We start from the raw sequence: 16,556 nt of genomic DNA, 5'->3' as shown, positions 1-16,556 counted from the left end.
CGAACCCCCACATCTGCCCCAGTGCCGAACCCCATATAAGTCTATGGGGACCCAAACATTGTGATGTAAAGTGGTGGTAGAAAGGGCTACGGGGATTAGAGCAGGAGCATTATACTCACCGAGTCTCCCACATGTCTGTAACACTACTTCCATGTCCGCTCAATAAACCTCATACATATTCACTGCTTTCCCCGCCCACCATCAGTCCCAGCTTTTTTGATTGGTTGCAGTCAGACTGTGCCCCCACCCTGTGTGACAGCATCTGTGATTCGTTAGAATCACACACGCTGTCTGCTTCTCTATAGTATAAAAATAAATAAATTGACGTAGGGTCCCCCCACATCGTGATACCCAGTGCAGATAAACCATACCACTACGTGCTGCAACCCCCAGCTGTGTGCTTGTCTTGGCTTTGTATAAAAATAAGAGGGACCCTATGCATCTTTTCTTTTTTTTTATTATTATTATTATTTAAATCATTTTAAAAAATGGCGTGCGGTGTCCCCCAATTTTGATACACAACCAAGGTAAAGCCGACAGCTGGGAGCTGGTATTCACAGGCTGGGGAATCCCATGGTTATTACGCCCCCTAACCTAAAAATAGCAGAGCCGCCCAGAAAAACACCCTTTTTCTCAAGGTAAAGTGCCGGAATTGTCACACCTAATGGATGCAACAACCCTGGGCGGCTGCAGGCTGCAATTTTTAGTATGGGGAGCACAATAACCATGAGCTTTCCCAGCCTGAGAATACCAGCCCCCAGCTGTTGGTTTTATCATAGCTGGGTATAAAAATTGGGAGGAGCGCACACTGTTTTTTTTCTATTATATATTTAAATAAGTTTTGTTTTTAAAAAGCTGCATAGGGTCCCTTTTATTTTGATACACAGCCAAGATAAGCACACAGCTGGGGGCTGTGGCCTAAAATAGTATGCTATATCTGTGCTGGGTATCACAATATGGGGGGACCCTACACCAATTTTTTTATTTATATATTTTCACACTATAGGGATGCAGACAGCATGTATGATTCCAACCAATCACAGATACTATCCCACAAGGTGGGGGTGTGGCCTGACTGCAATCAATCACAGACGCTGGGACTGATGGTGGGTGGGGGAAACAGTGAATATGTACAAGGATTAATGAGCGGACACTAAAATAGTGTTACAGCAGCGAGCGCTGGAGACTTAGTAAAGTATAAGGTATGTGCCCAAGATCAGGGTTCACAGCGTTTTGGATGTAGCGTGATTTCGCTGCGTACAAGCATAGTGGATGGGATTTCTAGCAGTCCCATGCCCACTGTGCTTGTTTTTCCCGCAGTGAAAACTGACCTGCAGTGCGGCTTCTCGAGCTGAAGCATGTCAATTTTTTGCTGCGGAGACGCAAGCGTTCTCGGCAGGGAGAACATAGCGAGAGATTACAACTGCCCAAACTGTGATCATGGGCACAAACAGCTGCGGTCTCCTGCATAGGAGACTCGTGGCTCCGCAGGTCAAGACTCACCGCATCCAGTATACAGCGGGTCCTGCTTGTGTGTACATACCCTAACCCTAACCCTCCTGCTCTAATCCTCCTAGCCCTCTCTACCACCATTTTACAACACAACAAGTATAATGCTCCTGTGTTATTCCTTATTTTCTTTTTTCTTATTTTTCTAAATCATCCGTGTGGCTGAAACTGACAACTCCGTGTTGGGGGTCCGTGCACGCATACTAGGTTTCCGGTATGGACCCTGAACTTTACAGTTTGGGTTCGCCCATCTCTAATTATGATACATGCCATCAGTGTACACATATTCACGTGAACTTCGCCATTGACCTGCAGCAAGTCGTGTCCTATCTGTTCGCCATCCCTCTGCATACGGCAGCGCGTCTGAACAACTTAGGATATTGGAAATGCCAATGTCTTGATAAGAACAAATATTGAATCAGTAAAAATTGTCACATTAGGTAAGGTTTATATAAAATTAGTGAAAGGCTAAAGTACAGCACTTCCAATGAAAACAGATTGTTTCTTTCACTTCGATAATGGTGCCTTAAATAAGCACAACAGAAATCGTTGCTATAGGCAACAACTCCACTTTCCCTTTGCACTACTTTCTTTCCATTTATTCTTATGTATACATTCAGTGCCGTTCTCCATTGGGCTAGGTGTTATTTCCAGCTCCTGTGCATTTTTTCGCCATTATGCTTTTATGTAGCCACTAGCCAGCTATCTCTGACGCCGCACCGGCAGCCGAGCGGCTTCGTACATACTCGGAACATTTCGAGGCGTAATGAGTGGACGCATGCGCGCTGTGTAGCTGGTTTGCGCCTGCGCTGTGTCTGCGGGCCAGTGTGAGGAGTCTCACGTAGAGCGGAGAGAGGGGGAGCAGGAGAAGCCGCGGAGCGGGTGGAGGGACAGGAGCTTATAAAGCACGGCCGGGGCCTGCGCGGACACTCAGGAGGAGAGGACACCACAGACTGCGAGGTGAGGGCAGACACCGCTATAGTGGCCACTGGTCACAGCTCTGCAGGTAGATGGGGAAACTTCCAATGAAACTTTTCCTGAGTTTCTACATTGGCGACAGTGCGTCCCATCTGCGGTGCTGCCGGCCAGTGTATCATCCTGCTACTAACAGACGCTTATGCACCCTGTGTTGTGTTCACACTGGCTGTGATGCTGCGGTATTGCTACTGGTTTTCTGCACAGTCTTGTAATCTTGCAGACGAATAGCTATGTCGCCTGCAAAACAGTGAGTTCAGTATCGTCGTCTTTGCCAGGTTTTTCAGGCGAAACAGCTGATTCTCTGTGAGATTACGAGTCTGCAGAAAACAGTGGAAATATCGCGACGGGACTGTGGCTCCAGGTGCTGGTGTGAACACAGCCTTAAGTAATATCTCTATGTGACAGTATCACCAGCCTGTCATCCTATAGATGATGCCAGTACATAGACAGTACATGCCCGGGATAAAAGGGGCGAAAGCTGCGAGTAGGTGGCACTAGTGTTTGAACTTGAACGGCACAGGTTCCCCTCACCCCTCCACCTCCCATCATATAGTCCCAGGACCCTCACCTAGGCCCAATCAAGACCCCCACCCATATTATCCTAATGTAGGACCCTCATCTTATCACAAACGGGACCCACCCATATTATCCTAATTTAGGACCCTCATATATTCCCAAATGTAACACCCCCCCCTTCATATTATCCTAATGTAGGACCTCTATCTAGTCCCAAACAGGACCCCCCCCCCTCCCATATAATCCTAATGGAGGACCCTCATCTAGTCCCAAACAGGGCCATCCCCCATGTTATATAAAATGTGTATTCTTGTTGCAGTACTTTAATCTAGTCCCATACAGGAAACAGGAGCCCTATTATCTTAATGAAGGACTCTCATCTAGTCCATCCCCCCATTATCCTAATGCAGGAACCTCATCTAGTCCCAATCAGGACCCCTCTCCATAATATGGGAGCCTTATCAAGTCCCCACACTGGATAAGTCGTCTGCTCCCTTCCCAACCTAGTGTGAACATGGGTCTCTCAGTCTCAGTGCGGGGTCCCTCATGTATTTGCAACACAGAATCCACCCCACTGTGTAATCTTAGTGTATGACCCCCATATAGCCCCAGCACAGGATTCCCCCCTACCACTGTGTAATCCTAGTGTATGACCCCCATATAGCCCCAGCACAGGATTCCCCCCTACCACTGTGTAATCCTAGTGTATGACCCCCATATAGCCCCAGCACAGGATTCCCCCCCACCACTGTGTAATCCTAGTGTCTGATCCCCATATAGCCCCAGCACAGGATTCCCCCCACCACTGTGTAATCCTAGTGTATGACCCCCATATAGCCCCAGCACAGGATTCCCCCCCACTGTATAATCCTAGTGTATGACCCCCATATAGCCCCAGCACAGGATTCCCCCCACCACTGTGTAATCCTAGTGTCTGACCCCCATATAGCCCCAGCACAGGATTCCCCCCCACCACTGTGTAATCCTAGTGTATGACCCCCATATAGCCCCAGCACAGGATTCCCCCCCACCACTGTGTAATCCTAGTGTCTGATCCCCATATAGCCCCAGCACAGGATTCCCCCCACCACTGTGTAATCCTAGTGTATGACCCCCATATAGCCCCAGCACAGGATTCCCCCCCCACTGTATAATCCTAGTGTATGACCCCCATATAGCCCCAGCACAGGATTCCCCCCACCACTGTGTAATCCTAGTGTCTGACCCCCATATAGCCCCAGCACAGGATTCCCCCCACCACTGTGTAATCCTAGTGTCTGACCCCCATATAGCCCCAGCACAGGATTCCCCCCACCACTGTGTAATCCTAGTGTATGACCCCCTGCCCCCCTATAGTCCCATATAGTGCTGTCCCAGGCCCCTCATGTAGGTGATGACACTGGTCCTCACACGTGGCTGTATCGCAGTGGGTGGTGTGCACTCTGGACTGTACATTACATTATTCTCGCGGTCGGTATGACACGATGGCCTTTCTCAGTGATGGGCTGACTTGTCAATGCCCAGTTCTCGCAGCTTTTCAGTAAATTCCAGTGATTTCTCTGCAGCCTCCATTCATTGTAATGTTGCAGGCGCTGGTTACTGCACAATGCAGAAGTTCTCTATTTCTGGATTTACTTCCATGTACCATAAAATGAGGCTTCCCCTTTGGCCGCAAACCATTTAACCCTTGGCGAGGCTGGTTTAGTTTCTTGGGATTTCCACAGCAGAGTCTGCTAGAAACTTCTAGTCTAATCATTTTCCTCTCGTGACTTATTTGGAGAAGGGGAATTTTGCGGAGGCTGGGATGGAAGCCGCGGGAGCAGCTGGATTATAAGCTGCTGTAGTCTTTATGGAGAGCTTTTTCCTCTATTGCGCTGGAGAAAAGGGGTCTGACTGTGCAGGATGACATTCCCCAGTGGGGGAGGGGAGCATATATAGATATATACGTGGCAGAGCATTCCACCTTCCTATCCTGCCCCAGAATCCCCCTGCTGCTTCTACTTTCTTTACTTTAACATTAGTTTTACGATTTTCACTTATTCGGTGACAGTCCCGGATTTCTGCGCTATTACAGTAGGAGTCTTGCCTGTAGCCAGTTGGCTGTCATTCTCTTGCTTATTTCTTGTTCCTACAGTTTGCATGATCATCTCATAGTGCCCCCCACTAAATATTATCACTGTTAGGTTTTATTACTGTACAGATGACTAATATTACCACCCTAGCCTGAATATTGCGCCTTCTTTTTCATACAATGCTTTCCTTTGAGCACTGCGTGCTTGCGCCTGACACCTGACTCAATATGGGTTGCATTATATATATATCTTTCTCCAGTCTTTTTCCATTATTGACTTGTCTTGATTATATAATTTTTGGCAGAAACTGGTTTCCAAAACCTGCACATCTGTGAAACTCATTCTGCATCATATTCCAAATTTTCAGGGAACACCCCCACCCCACCGACAAGGGGTGGGATAAAGCGCTGACTCCCCATGAGTACGTGACTTGTGTCATTCCAGTAATGGTCAACCAGGGTGTGATGGATGGTGTGTGGTGGGGCGGGACTAAGGCTGTATAGAACGTTTATTGCATCCGGTCTATAAATCCAAGTAAATACCTCTTTTAATTTTATTTTTACATTGAAATTCAATAGTTACTAAAAAATGATACAGTAGCAAATTCTTTTTCTACATTGAAAATATTTTGTCTGAAGCTTGTTGGGATAGTTGTCTTCCGGATGTGGAAGTGATGTTCCAGATGTTCAGTGCTGAGGTGGCTGGCGATCTGCGCTCCTCCTGTGTAGTGTACCCCTCATCCTCAGTCACTGTCCGCATCCATATGGCAGGTTTTAATGAATACTTTTGGAATGTTGTGTAGATAGTATGTTGCAATTTTGTGGTTGTGTCAAATCCATGTGCGTCACTAAGCAGTGATTGTAGAGAATTCAGCTAAGTACTTCAATTGGACGTCTCTGATATCTAGCATATGGTGGAGCAAGCCTGGAACATGCTGGGTGGAAGGAAAATGTGGATACATAGTAATGTAGGTAACACATCCTCAATGTACAGACATACTTATTCCAACTAATGTGATGGAATAAGGGAGAAAAGATACTGCTAGAACTTCCTGACAGCAGCTCATCACTGCACATATATAGCAGGTATGTAGGATCTCAGATTATGTCCCCCATAACCTTCATCCGGACCTTCTAATTTCAGTAGGATTGGCTAACCATATAATGTGTATGGGGGTATAGACTCTCCCATCACAGATGTTGAGGAAGAGAATGATCAGGCCTGTTGAATATCATCGATCTTCTTCTGTACAGAAGTCACATGAGATACAGGTAGCAGCTTTCTTGGAGTACTCAGAAGATTTTCTATATTTACCTGTATCTAGCGCTGTTTTCTTTGGCTCTGCTGCCTCCCGCTTCTGACCCCTGCTCATTATATTCATTGATTATTCACCGCACTGAGAAGCTGGAAGCAGGAACATTGCGGGAACAGGTGAGTATTCAGCAAGCAGTGTGTGTGCGCGCAGTGACATCCAGGAAGGTCATTTGAGTTCCCAATGAACTCTGATGACATCCTGATTTCACCCCCGCGACGTCCACGCTACAGTAGGTGTCACCAAGGTGAGTTCATCAGAGTTCATTGGGAACTCCAATGACCTCCTGGACGTCACTGCACACACACTGCTTTGCTGAATACTCACCCGTCCTCAGCGATGCTGTCCCCGCAATGCTCCGACTTCCAGCTCCTCAATTCAGTGAATAATCAATGAATATAATGAGCGGCGGTCAGAAGCAGGAGGCAGCAGAGCCGAAGAAAACAGCGCTGGATACAGGTGACTATATAAAATCTTTTTATTTAAAAGACCCGTGTTTTCTCCGGTATGTGTCACACTGATGTCACATGGATCACATCACCCGTGCTGCTGGAGAAAAAAATGGACATGTCTCCGTGTGTGCGTGTGGGGCCATGAGGGGTCACACTGTTCATGTGAAAACATGGCAGTGTGAGAAACAGTATAGAATAACATGGGTATGTGGGGCATTCGTGTTAAAAACAGATGTCATAGGTACCTGAAACATGGACGTCATAAAGCCGGTCTTAGGCCCTGTGCGCACTTGCCAGTTTTTGCCGCGGATTTCCTGCGGTTTTGCTGCATGTTTCGCTGCAGAAAATGTTCATAACATCTCTGCAGTGAATCACCAGCAAAACCTATGGGAAAAAAAAGTGCTGTGCGCACTGGGCGGAATTTGACAGCTGCATGTTTTGCTGCGGGATTCCCGCAGCAAAAACAATTGCATGTCAATTCTTTTCCGCAGGTCCCTGCGGGATTTCACTCCATTGACTGCAATGTAATCGTGAAATCCCGCAGGGAATAACGCAGGCAGCAAATTATGTGCGGTTCATTGCGTTTTCCTGCGTTATTCCCTGCGGTATTTCGCGGTTTACCTCCGGTAATGTACATCGCTTGCCTGCGGTTTTGCAGGGAAGTGATGTCATTATGACAGGAAGAGGAAGAGGAAGCGGAGCAGAGAGTAAACACACAGATCACACTCACACACAGACATCACAGACACACACAGACATCACAGACATAGAACACAGACATATAGAATACACATAGAAATCAAACGGAAATATAGAAAAAAAAAACACGTGGGCTCCGCTGTATATTTACCGTCCAGCCGAGGTAAACACACAGCGGCAGCCCGGTATTCTCAGGCTGGGGAGGGCGAGGGGCAGGGTTAATGTCCCCTGCCTCCCTCCCACCTCCCGCAGCCGAGAATATCAGCCACAGCTGCCCCGGGACTGTCACATCCATTATGCGGCAGTACCGGAGTCTCCCCAGCTCTTCTAGATGCCGTGATGCAGTGGCGATCCAGGTAATAAGTAGTTAATGGCGGCGGATCGCCGCCACTAAGTCCAGGCTTGATCATGGCAGCGTCTGTGAGACAGGTGACATGATCAATCCGTAAGTAAAGTGAAAAAAACAGACACCGAAAAATCCTTTATTTTAAATAAAATACAAAAAAGCCTCATTCACCCGTTTATTAACCCCTCCGAAACAAAGCTCCGACGTAATCCACAGGTCCTGCGCTGCTTACATCCAGCCGAGACTGACACACAGCACTGAATGCAGCCTCGCAGCGAGACAGCAGAGGTAACCACAGGTCATTTCCCACGGCCGGTAATGTGAACTCACTACCGACCGTGAGAAATGCAGCGATCTGTCCTCTATCTATCTATCCCTCTATCTATTCTTCTATTTATCTATCTACTATCTATCTCAGAAGGAATTGATTTTTTTTTTCTTCAATGTGCTTTATTGCATTGAATGCAATAAAACACATGTACCAAACCGCACGCGGCAATACCGCAAACAATACCGCGGTAAAACCGCAGCAAACCGCATGCGTTTTTTGGGTGTGGTTTGCCGCGTTTTTTTTTACCGCGGATGCGGTAATCTTTCAATGCTTGCGGAATTTTCTTGAGAAAATTCCATTTTCCAGTGCGCACAAAGCCTTAGATGTTTTTAGCTGTGTGTTTTTGAGTCTTTTTCCTGTTGGATTTGTCACTCAGACCATTCTTTCTGACACTGGGTAGCACATTTAGATCCAGAATGCCTTGATAGTCTGAAAGGGAATCTGTCACTAGGTTTTTGCCATCCCATCTGAGAGCAGCATAATGTAGAGACAGAGTCCCTGATTCTAGCAACGTGTCACTTATTGGGCTACTTGTCATTTTGATAAAATTGCTGTTTTCTCTGCTGCAGATCTAGTACTTGAATGTGTATCCCCGTAACCCCGCCCACAACACTGGCAGTTTTTTGTGTACACTGTAATCAATGGTGGGGCTGGGGTTATACAGAGCTCATGAACATGCTGGACTACCTGCAGGACACCAAGTAGTCCTCTAATGATAATCTACTGCTGATTAAACAGTGATTTTTATCAAAACTACACTGAGCAGCCCAGTAAGTGACACATCACTGGAATCAGGATCCCTGCCCCTACGTTATGCTGTTCTCAGATTAGGTGGCAAAACCTGATGACAGATCCTTTTTTAAGAATTCATTGTATCCTAACCAGGTTCAGGACTCCCTGTGCCAGGTGCAGCAAAACAGCACCAAAACATAACTGAGCCTCCTCCATGTTTCACAGTAGGTACTTTTTTTTTTTTTTTGTAGCTTGTATACTTAAATTTTTGCTACTGGGAACATAGAGCTGATGTGACTTGACAAAAGCTCCTGTCTTGGCTAATTTGTCTAAAGGACATTCTCCCAGAAGCTTTGTGGCTTGCAAATAGGCATTTTGGCAAATTCTAGTCTTTTTTTTTTTTTTTTTAATTTATTTTTTTTAATAAAAAATAATTTTTTTTTATTGTTTTTATGATTGATTTCAACAGTGGTTTCCTTCTAGCAGTCTTCCATGAAGTCTACTATAGCAAAGAAGCAACGGATAGTGCAATCCGATACTGATGTACTGTATCTAGACCTTAGAGTAAACCTCTAATACTTGTGAAAGTTATGGGCTCTTTGGTTACCATTTTGTATTATCCATCTCTTCAATATGTCATCAATTTTCCTCTTGCAGCCACATCCAGCGAGGTTGCCTTCAGTCCTTATAGACCTTAAACTTCAAATATGTGTAATTGTAACAGAAACATCAAGCTGGGAGATGGAATTATAGCCTTTACCTTTAACATGTTTGGCTACTATTAATAATAATAATAATAATATTATTATTATTAATAATAATAATAATAATAATAATATTATTTTATTATTGCGCCATCAATTCCATGGCACTTTACATGTGAAAGGGGTGTACATAATAGGGACAAGTACAATAATCATAAATGGTACAAGACACAGACAGGTACAGGAGGAGAGAGGTCCCTGCCCGCGAGGGCTCAGTCTACAAGGGATAGATGAGGATACAGTAGATGAGGGTAGAGCTGATTGTGCGGCGCTGTATCAGACTGAGGGTTACGGCAGGTTGTAGGCTTGTCGGAAGAGGTGGGTCTTCAGGTTCCTTTTGAAGCTTGGCAAGGTAGGCGAGAGTCTGTGTTGTGGCAGAGCATTCCAGAGTATGGGGGAGGCACGGGAGAAATCTTGGATGCGATGGTGGGAAGAGGAGATGAGAGGGGAGTAGAGAAGGAGATCTTGTGAGGATCGGAGGTTACGTGTAGGTAAGTACCGGGAGACTAGGTCACAGATGTAGGGAGGAGACAGGTTGTGGATGGCTTTGTATGTCATGGTTAGTGTTTTGAACTGGAGTCGTTGGGCAATGGGATGCCAGTGAAGGGATTGGCAGAGAGGAGAGGTTAGGGAGTAGCGGGGGGACAGGTGGATTAGCTGGGCAGCATAGTTTAGAATAGATTGTAGGGGTGCGAGACTGTTAGAAGGGAGGCCACAGAGCAGGAGGTTGCAATAATCCAGGTGGGAGATAAGGGCATGTATTAGGGTTTTTGCAGCTTCTTGGAAAAGGAATGTACGGCTCCGGGAAATATTTTTGAGTTGGAGGCGGCAGGAGGTGAAAAGGGCTTGGATGTGTGGCTTGAAAGAGAGATCAGAGTCTAGGATTACTCCCAGGCAGTGAGCGCGTGGCACTGGGGAAAGTGAGCAGCCATTGACATTGATGGATATGTCAGGTGGGGGAGTTGAGTGAGGAGGAGGAAAGACAATGAATTCTGTTTTGTCTATGTTCAGTTTTAGGAATCGAGCAGAGAAAAAGGATGAAATAGCAGACAGACATTGTGGGATTCTGGTTAGTAGAGAGATGATGTCAGGTCCAGAGAGGTAGATCTGCGTATCATCAGCATAGACATGATACTGAAAGCCGTGGGACTCTATGAGCTGTCCCAGGCCAAAGGTGTAAATGAAGAACAGCAGGGGTCCAAGAACTGCACCTTGGGGGACCCCGACAGATAGGGGGCGAGATGAGGAAGTGGTGTGAGAGTGGGAGACGTTGAAAGTTCGGTTGGATAAGTATGAGGAGATCCAAGATGGGGCCAAGTCTGTGATGCCCAGAGATGAGAGAATTTGTAATAGAAGGGAGTAATCTACTGTGTCAAAGGCAGAGGAAAGGTCCAGGAGGAGGAGGACAACAGAGTAGTGTCGCTTGGCTTTTGCGGTTAGTAGGTCTTTAGCGACTTTGGTCAGGGCAGTTTCAGTGGAATGATCGGGTCGGAAGCCAGATTGTAACCGATCAAAGAGAGAGCAGGAAGAGAGGTATGAGGACAGTTCAAGATGGACATGCTGTTCCAGTAGTTTTGAGGCATAGGGGAGAAGTGATATGGGGCGATAGTTTGACACAGAGGATGTGTCAAGGGAGGGCTTTTTGAGGATGGGTGTGATTGAGGCATGTTTAAAGCATGAAGGGAATAGACCAGTTGTTAGTGATAGGTTGAAGAGATGGGTTAGGGCTGGGATGAGGACTGCGGTGATGTTGGGGATGAGATGTGATGGGAGCGGGTCAAGTGCACAGGTGGTTGGATGTGATCTTGAGAGTAGAGTGGAAAGATGTTCTTCTGTCATGGTGGAGAAGCTGGATTTTGAGGAAGAAGGCTGAGCAGTTGTGAGTGGCTGTGGGGATTGTGGGCCAAAGCTTGCTCTGATGTTGTCAATCTTCTGCTTGAAGAAAGAGGCAAAGTCTTTAGCTGAGATGAGAGGAGAGGGAGGTGGTGCTGGAGGACGGAGGAGAGAGTTGAAAGTGTTGCATAGCTGTTTAGGGTTGTGGGATAGAGACGATATGAGGGATGAGAAGTAGGTTTGTTTTGCAGCGGTGAGTGCAGACTTGAAAGTGGTGAGAGCTTGTTTGTATGTAACGAAGTGCTCAGTTGAATGAGACCTCTTCCATCTGCGCTCAGCAATTCTGGAAGCCCGTCTCAATTCTTTAGTCTGACTCGTGTGCCAGGGATGCCTGTTGATTGTGCGGGTTTTGGTGTGTGTGAAGGGGGTAGCTGATTCAAGAGCTGCAGAGATGGTGGTGTTGAATAAAGTGGCAGCAGCATCTGCGTTGTTTGAAGAAGCAATGTCTGCAAGAGGGAAAAGAGACTGAGAAAATGAGTGTAAGCAAGGTGATTGAGCTTTCTGCAGGGGGGTGAAGGTTTGTGGAGGGGGGGTTGTGTACTTGGAGAAGAAAGGGGAGAGAATATGAGTATGTTGTGGTCATACAGGGGTAGAGGTGAGTTAGAGAGGTTAGATAGGGAACCGAGGCGAGTGAAGATGAGGTCCAGCGTGTGGCCATCTTTGTGAGTAGCTGCAGAGGACCATTGGTGGTAGTGGAATTGGTGTAAAGGAGCATTGGTCGTACAGCAGCACACCAACTCCTCCACCATGCTTGTTACTGGGGCGGGGTGTGTGAGAGAGTTGGAGACCACCATAAGAAAGTGCAGCAGGAGAGGCAGTGTCAGAGGGGGTGAGCCAGGTTTCAGTGATGCCAAGGAAGGAAAGTTTATTAGTGATGAAAAGATCATGAATGTAGGAAAGTTTATTGCACACAGAGCGAGCGTTCCATAGAGCTCCTGTTAGTGGGACTGGGGGAGCAGGGGATGGGTGAATGGGTATAAGGTTAGAGAGGTTGCGGAAATTGGTGTTAAGGCCGCTTTACACACTGCGATATCGGTACCGATATCGCCAGTGTGCGTACCCGCCCCCATCTGTTGTGCGACACGGACAAATCGCTGCCCGTGGCGCACAACATCGCCCAGAACCGTCACACTACTTACCTGCCCGGCGACGTCGCTGTGACCGGCGAACCGCCTCCTTTCTAAGGGGGTGGTTCGTTCAGCGTCACAGCGACGTCACTAAGCGTCACTGAACCGCCGCCCAATAGAAGCGGAGGGGCGGAGATAAGCGGGACGTAACATCCCGCCCACCTCCTTTCTTCCGCATAGCGGCCGGGAGGCAGGTAAGGTGAGGTTCCTCGCTCCTGCGGTGTCACACGGAGCGATGTGTGCTGCCGCAGGGACGAGGAACAACTTCGTTACTGCTGCAGTAACGATAACTGAGAATGGACCCCCATGTCACCGATGAGCGATTTTACACGTTTTTGCGACGATGCAAAATCGCTCATAGGTGTCACACGCAACAACACCGCTAATGCGGCCGTATGTGCGTCACCAATTCCGTGACCCCAACGACTCCGCATTAGCGATGTCGTAGCTTGTAAAGCCCCCTTTATAGTGTGGATGGCAGATGTGACAATGGGGATGTGGTGAGGAGGGCCGGGATTTGGGGAGATATCCCCAGCAGTGAGGAGAAGCAGTGAGAGTGATAGTAGGTGGCAGCAGGAGAGGCCATGAGATGGACGTGTGTGTCTGGAGACACATGGTGTAAAGTGGAGGAACAGATCTGAGGAGAGGGTGAGATGGGTGGGGAGGATGGAGGGAGAGATGAATAGTTCATTACTGGGTGTAGGGATTAGCGGGGAAGATAGAAAGTGAAGTATTATAGGGGTGAAAGTAAAACCACATACAAACATTGTTTACTTTGACTATGTATCCAGTTACCTTCCGGTCCAATTCTGGCCTAATTCATTTTCTGCACACTTAAAGATCCACACTTAGGGATCCACACGCCGACAGTCTCTCAGCCGACAGTGTGGTACAGATATATAGTGTTAGCTAGGCACTCAGGTGGATCACAGAAGGGAGGGGCTGGTGCTCTTCTTAATTTGCTTATATCCTGAGAAAACTCTCTCTCCTTGGCTTTCTATTTTTGGTTCAGTGTGGTACACACCATGATAACAAACATCACAGTGACTACTTTTCACCCTCAAATGGACTTTGTCAGCACAGAATAACTGTTCACACCCAGTATAGGCACTCTGTGCATGACGTGGCAAAGCATTTAGAGGGGTATTCTCGTCTCCAAGATCCTATTCCAATATGTAATAGGTGTTGTAATATTAGCAAATGCCTCTAATTGGAAATGTAGTATAGTTGTTTTAAATCATTGTCGCTTACCTCATGTGAAGGGCTTTGCAGGAGCTTAGCAATTAACTGTCACTATGTCTGTCACACTGTCACAGTGGTCAGAATTATGGATACCTAAGTTTCTGCAATGTCCTGCACATGAGGTAAGCAACATAGTGAACCTGAAGAACTATGGGGTATTTGCTAATGTTAATATTCTTACACCTATTACATATTGGTATAGGATCTTGGAGGTGGGAATAGCTATTTAAATGCACCTTCCCACTTGCTTGTTTCTGCTCTATCTCCACCCCCCATCCACCCTTCCTTGATTGACAGCTCCGGCTTAATGGATCAAGGGAAGGGTGAAGATAGATGAGAAAACAAGTAGGTGGTGAGGGGCTCTGAAATGTTTGGCCCTGCCATGGTGCACCAAGTGCCTGTGCGTGGTTTGAACAGTCATCCTGTTTTGACAAAGTCCCTTTTTAAAATGGGCAGACTGACTGATTAAAAGCTCCTAGATATCCGTGATGCTAATTTGACCACAGGGTCATGTTAAAGTGTGTCCTGTAATTATGTTCAATCCTTTTCTAGGGGTACCACCATTCTGTTAAACCACAATTCAGAAGCAACTTTGATTGTCATTCGTTGATATTAAGTAAATTTAGACCACTGTGGTGTTTTCTTGCTTTAACAGAACCCACACTTTAGTCCATGTGTAAGTGAATGTTCAGGTTAAAGGTGGCCCTGCTGACCTGCTTGTGCGGCTGAACGCTATTAGGCTATGTGCGCACGTTGCGTACTAGCCCTGCAGAAATTTCTGCAGCGATCTGAAGAGCCCACGTGCGCTTCAAATCGCTGCAGAAAATGTCCGTAGTGAAGAAAAAAAAAAAGCCGATTCCATGCGCTCTGCCTGCAGCTCCTGCCATAGACAGAGCAGGGGCTGCCGGCAAAGCGCACGGAAGAAGTGACATGTCTAAGACGCCACGTGCGCACGGCTCCTGCATAATCTTCATAGACTGTGCAGGGGATTCAGGACGCATGCAGTTACGCTGCGCTACAAAGCGCAGCGTAACTGCATGTATTACGCACCGCACCGAAAATGTTCGCTTCAGAGCGCAGCTGAAAAGCTCCGTTCTGAAGCGCTTGGTGCCGGCAGATTCGTGCGCTCTGCATGCTGCCTCTCCCTATAGACAGCATGCAGAACGCACGGAAGAAGTTACATGTCACTTCTTAGAACGCAGCGATTCGGCAAGCAGCCGAATTGCTGCGTTCTAACATGCCACGTGCGCACGGCCCCTGCACAATCTCCATAGATTGTGCAGGGGACGCAGGACGCATGCAGTTACGCTGCGGTGCAGAACGCAGCGTAACTGCATGTAATACGCACACGTGCGCACATACCCTTAACTCCTGATCACCACACTCACGCATGCTCAGCTCACTGGGGATAGAGGAATGCACACATTGCGTACTAGCCCTGCAGAAATTTCTGCAGCGATCTGAAGAGCACACGTGCGCTTCAAATCGCTGCAGAAAATGTCCGTAGAGAAAAAAAAAAAGCCGATTCCATGCGCTCTGCCTGCAGCTCCTGCCATAGACCGAGCAGGGGCTGCCGGCAAAGCGCACGGAAGAAGTGATATGTCACTTCTTAGAACGCAGCGCTTCGGGCAGCAGCCGAAGCGCTGCGCTCTAAGACGCCACGTGCGCACGGCCCCTGCATAATCTCCATAGACTGTGCAGGGGACGCAGGACGCATGCAGTTACGCTGCGCTACAAAGTGCAACGTAACTGCATGTATTTACGCAACGTGCGCACATGCTGCCAGTCTCCTATGCTGGCTGACGATCATGAGCACAAGAGAACTGGCATTAAAAAATCCAACATGCCCAACCCGCTCCCCCTCATCCCCAGTATCTGCAGTCAGAAAAAGTCCACATTCAGATGACATTCCAGCTGCTCCCACTGGTGTTCATCTAATGTGCCTGGTCATCATAATGTGGTTTTACTAAATATAATATATATATATATCCATTTGCATAGAAATGGTTAATATTACTGCATATACAGCATTTTGAAAATTTACAGCTTGCCATATACAGTACCTTTCTTTTTTTTTCCCCTTATGACATGTGTATGTGGTATTGTTTAACCCTATTCTAATTAATTGTACTCTCTCTTAGTTGTGATAAAGCGTACCAGGTTTGGTGGGGTTTTTTTGTTTTTGTTTTTTCTTCCATAAACTATGCCATTTCTGGGCTGACCTGCAACTCCAGTTACTATCTCTGGAGAAGTGGTGTACCGCCAATGATAGCAGACCACTTGGCCGCTATGGGGCCCGGGAGATGGAGGAGCCCAGTGCCAGGCAGCGCACTTTCCACTGTATCACAATTGCGACTGCCGATACAGTTGAAAGCAATGATGGTAAGAGGAAGCAATCCGCTGACTTTCCGTCTCCCGCTGTGTCTGTGCGCTGACATCACTTCTGCATGCACGCTGTGCCGAGATGTACAGAGCAGCAGGACTTGCACTGAGAAGACCGGGGGAAAGGGGAGAGGTGTTTTGTTTTTTTTTAAAATCGGTGACTGTACTGGAGGGGGATCATGGGGTGCATTTTACTATTTG

The 16,556-nt window shown here is 47.2% G+C and overlaps 1 protein-coding gene across 1 annotated transcript in view; it reads left to right on the top strand.

The window, feature by feature from the left end:
- Nucleotides 1-2,387: 2,387 nt before the first annotated feature.
- P4HA1 (prolyl 4-hydroxylase subunit alpha 1) overlaps nt 2,388-16,556 on the top strand; it is a 77,724-nt gene continuing 63,555 nt past the window's right edge. The window contains 1 exon segment of the mRNA XM_075348941.1: nt 2,388-2,469. The gene's annotated coding sequence lies outside the window, so the exon portion shown is untranslated.

The sequence above is a fragment of the Anomaloglossus baeobatrachus genome, chromosome 5 (assembly GCF_048569485.1).
Source record: "Anomaloglossus baeobatrachus isolate aAnoBae1 chromosome 5, aAnoBae1.hap1, whole genome shotgun sequence".
Lineage (NCBI taxonomy): Eukaryota > Metazoa > Chordata > Amphibia > Anura > Aromobatidae > Anomaloglossus > Anomaloglossus baeobatrachus.
This window is presented reverse-complemented; position numbering and strand designations above follow the sequence as displayed.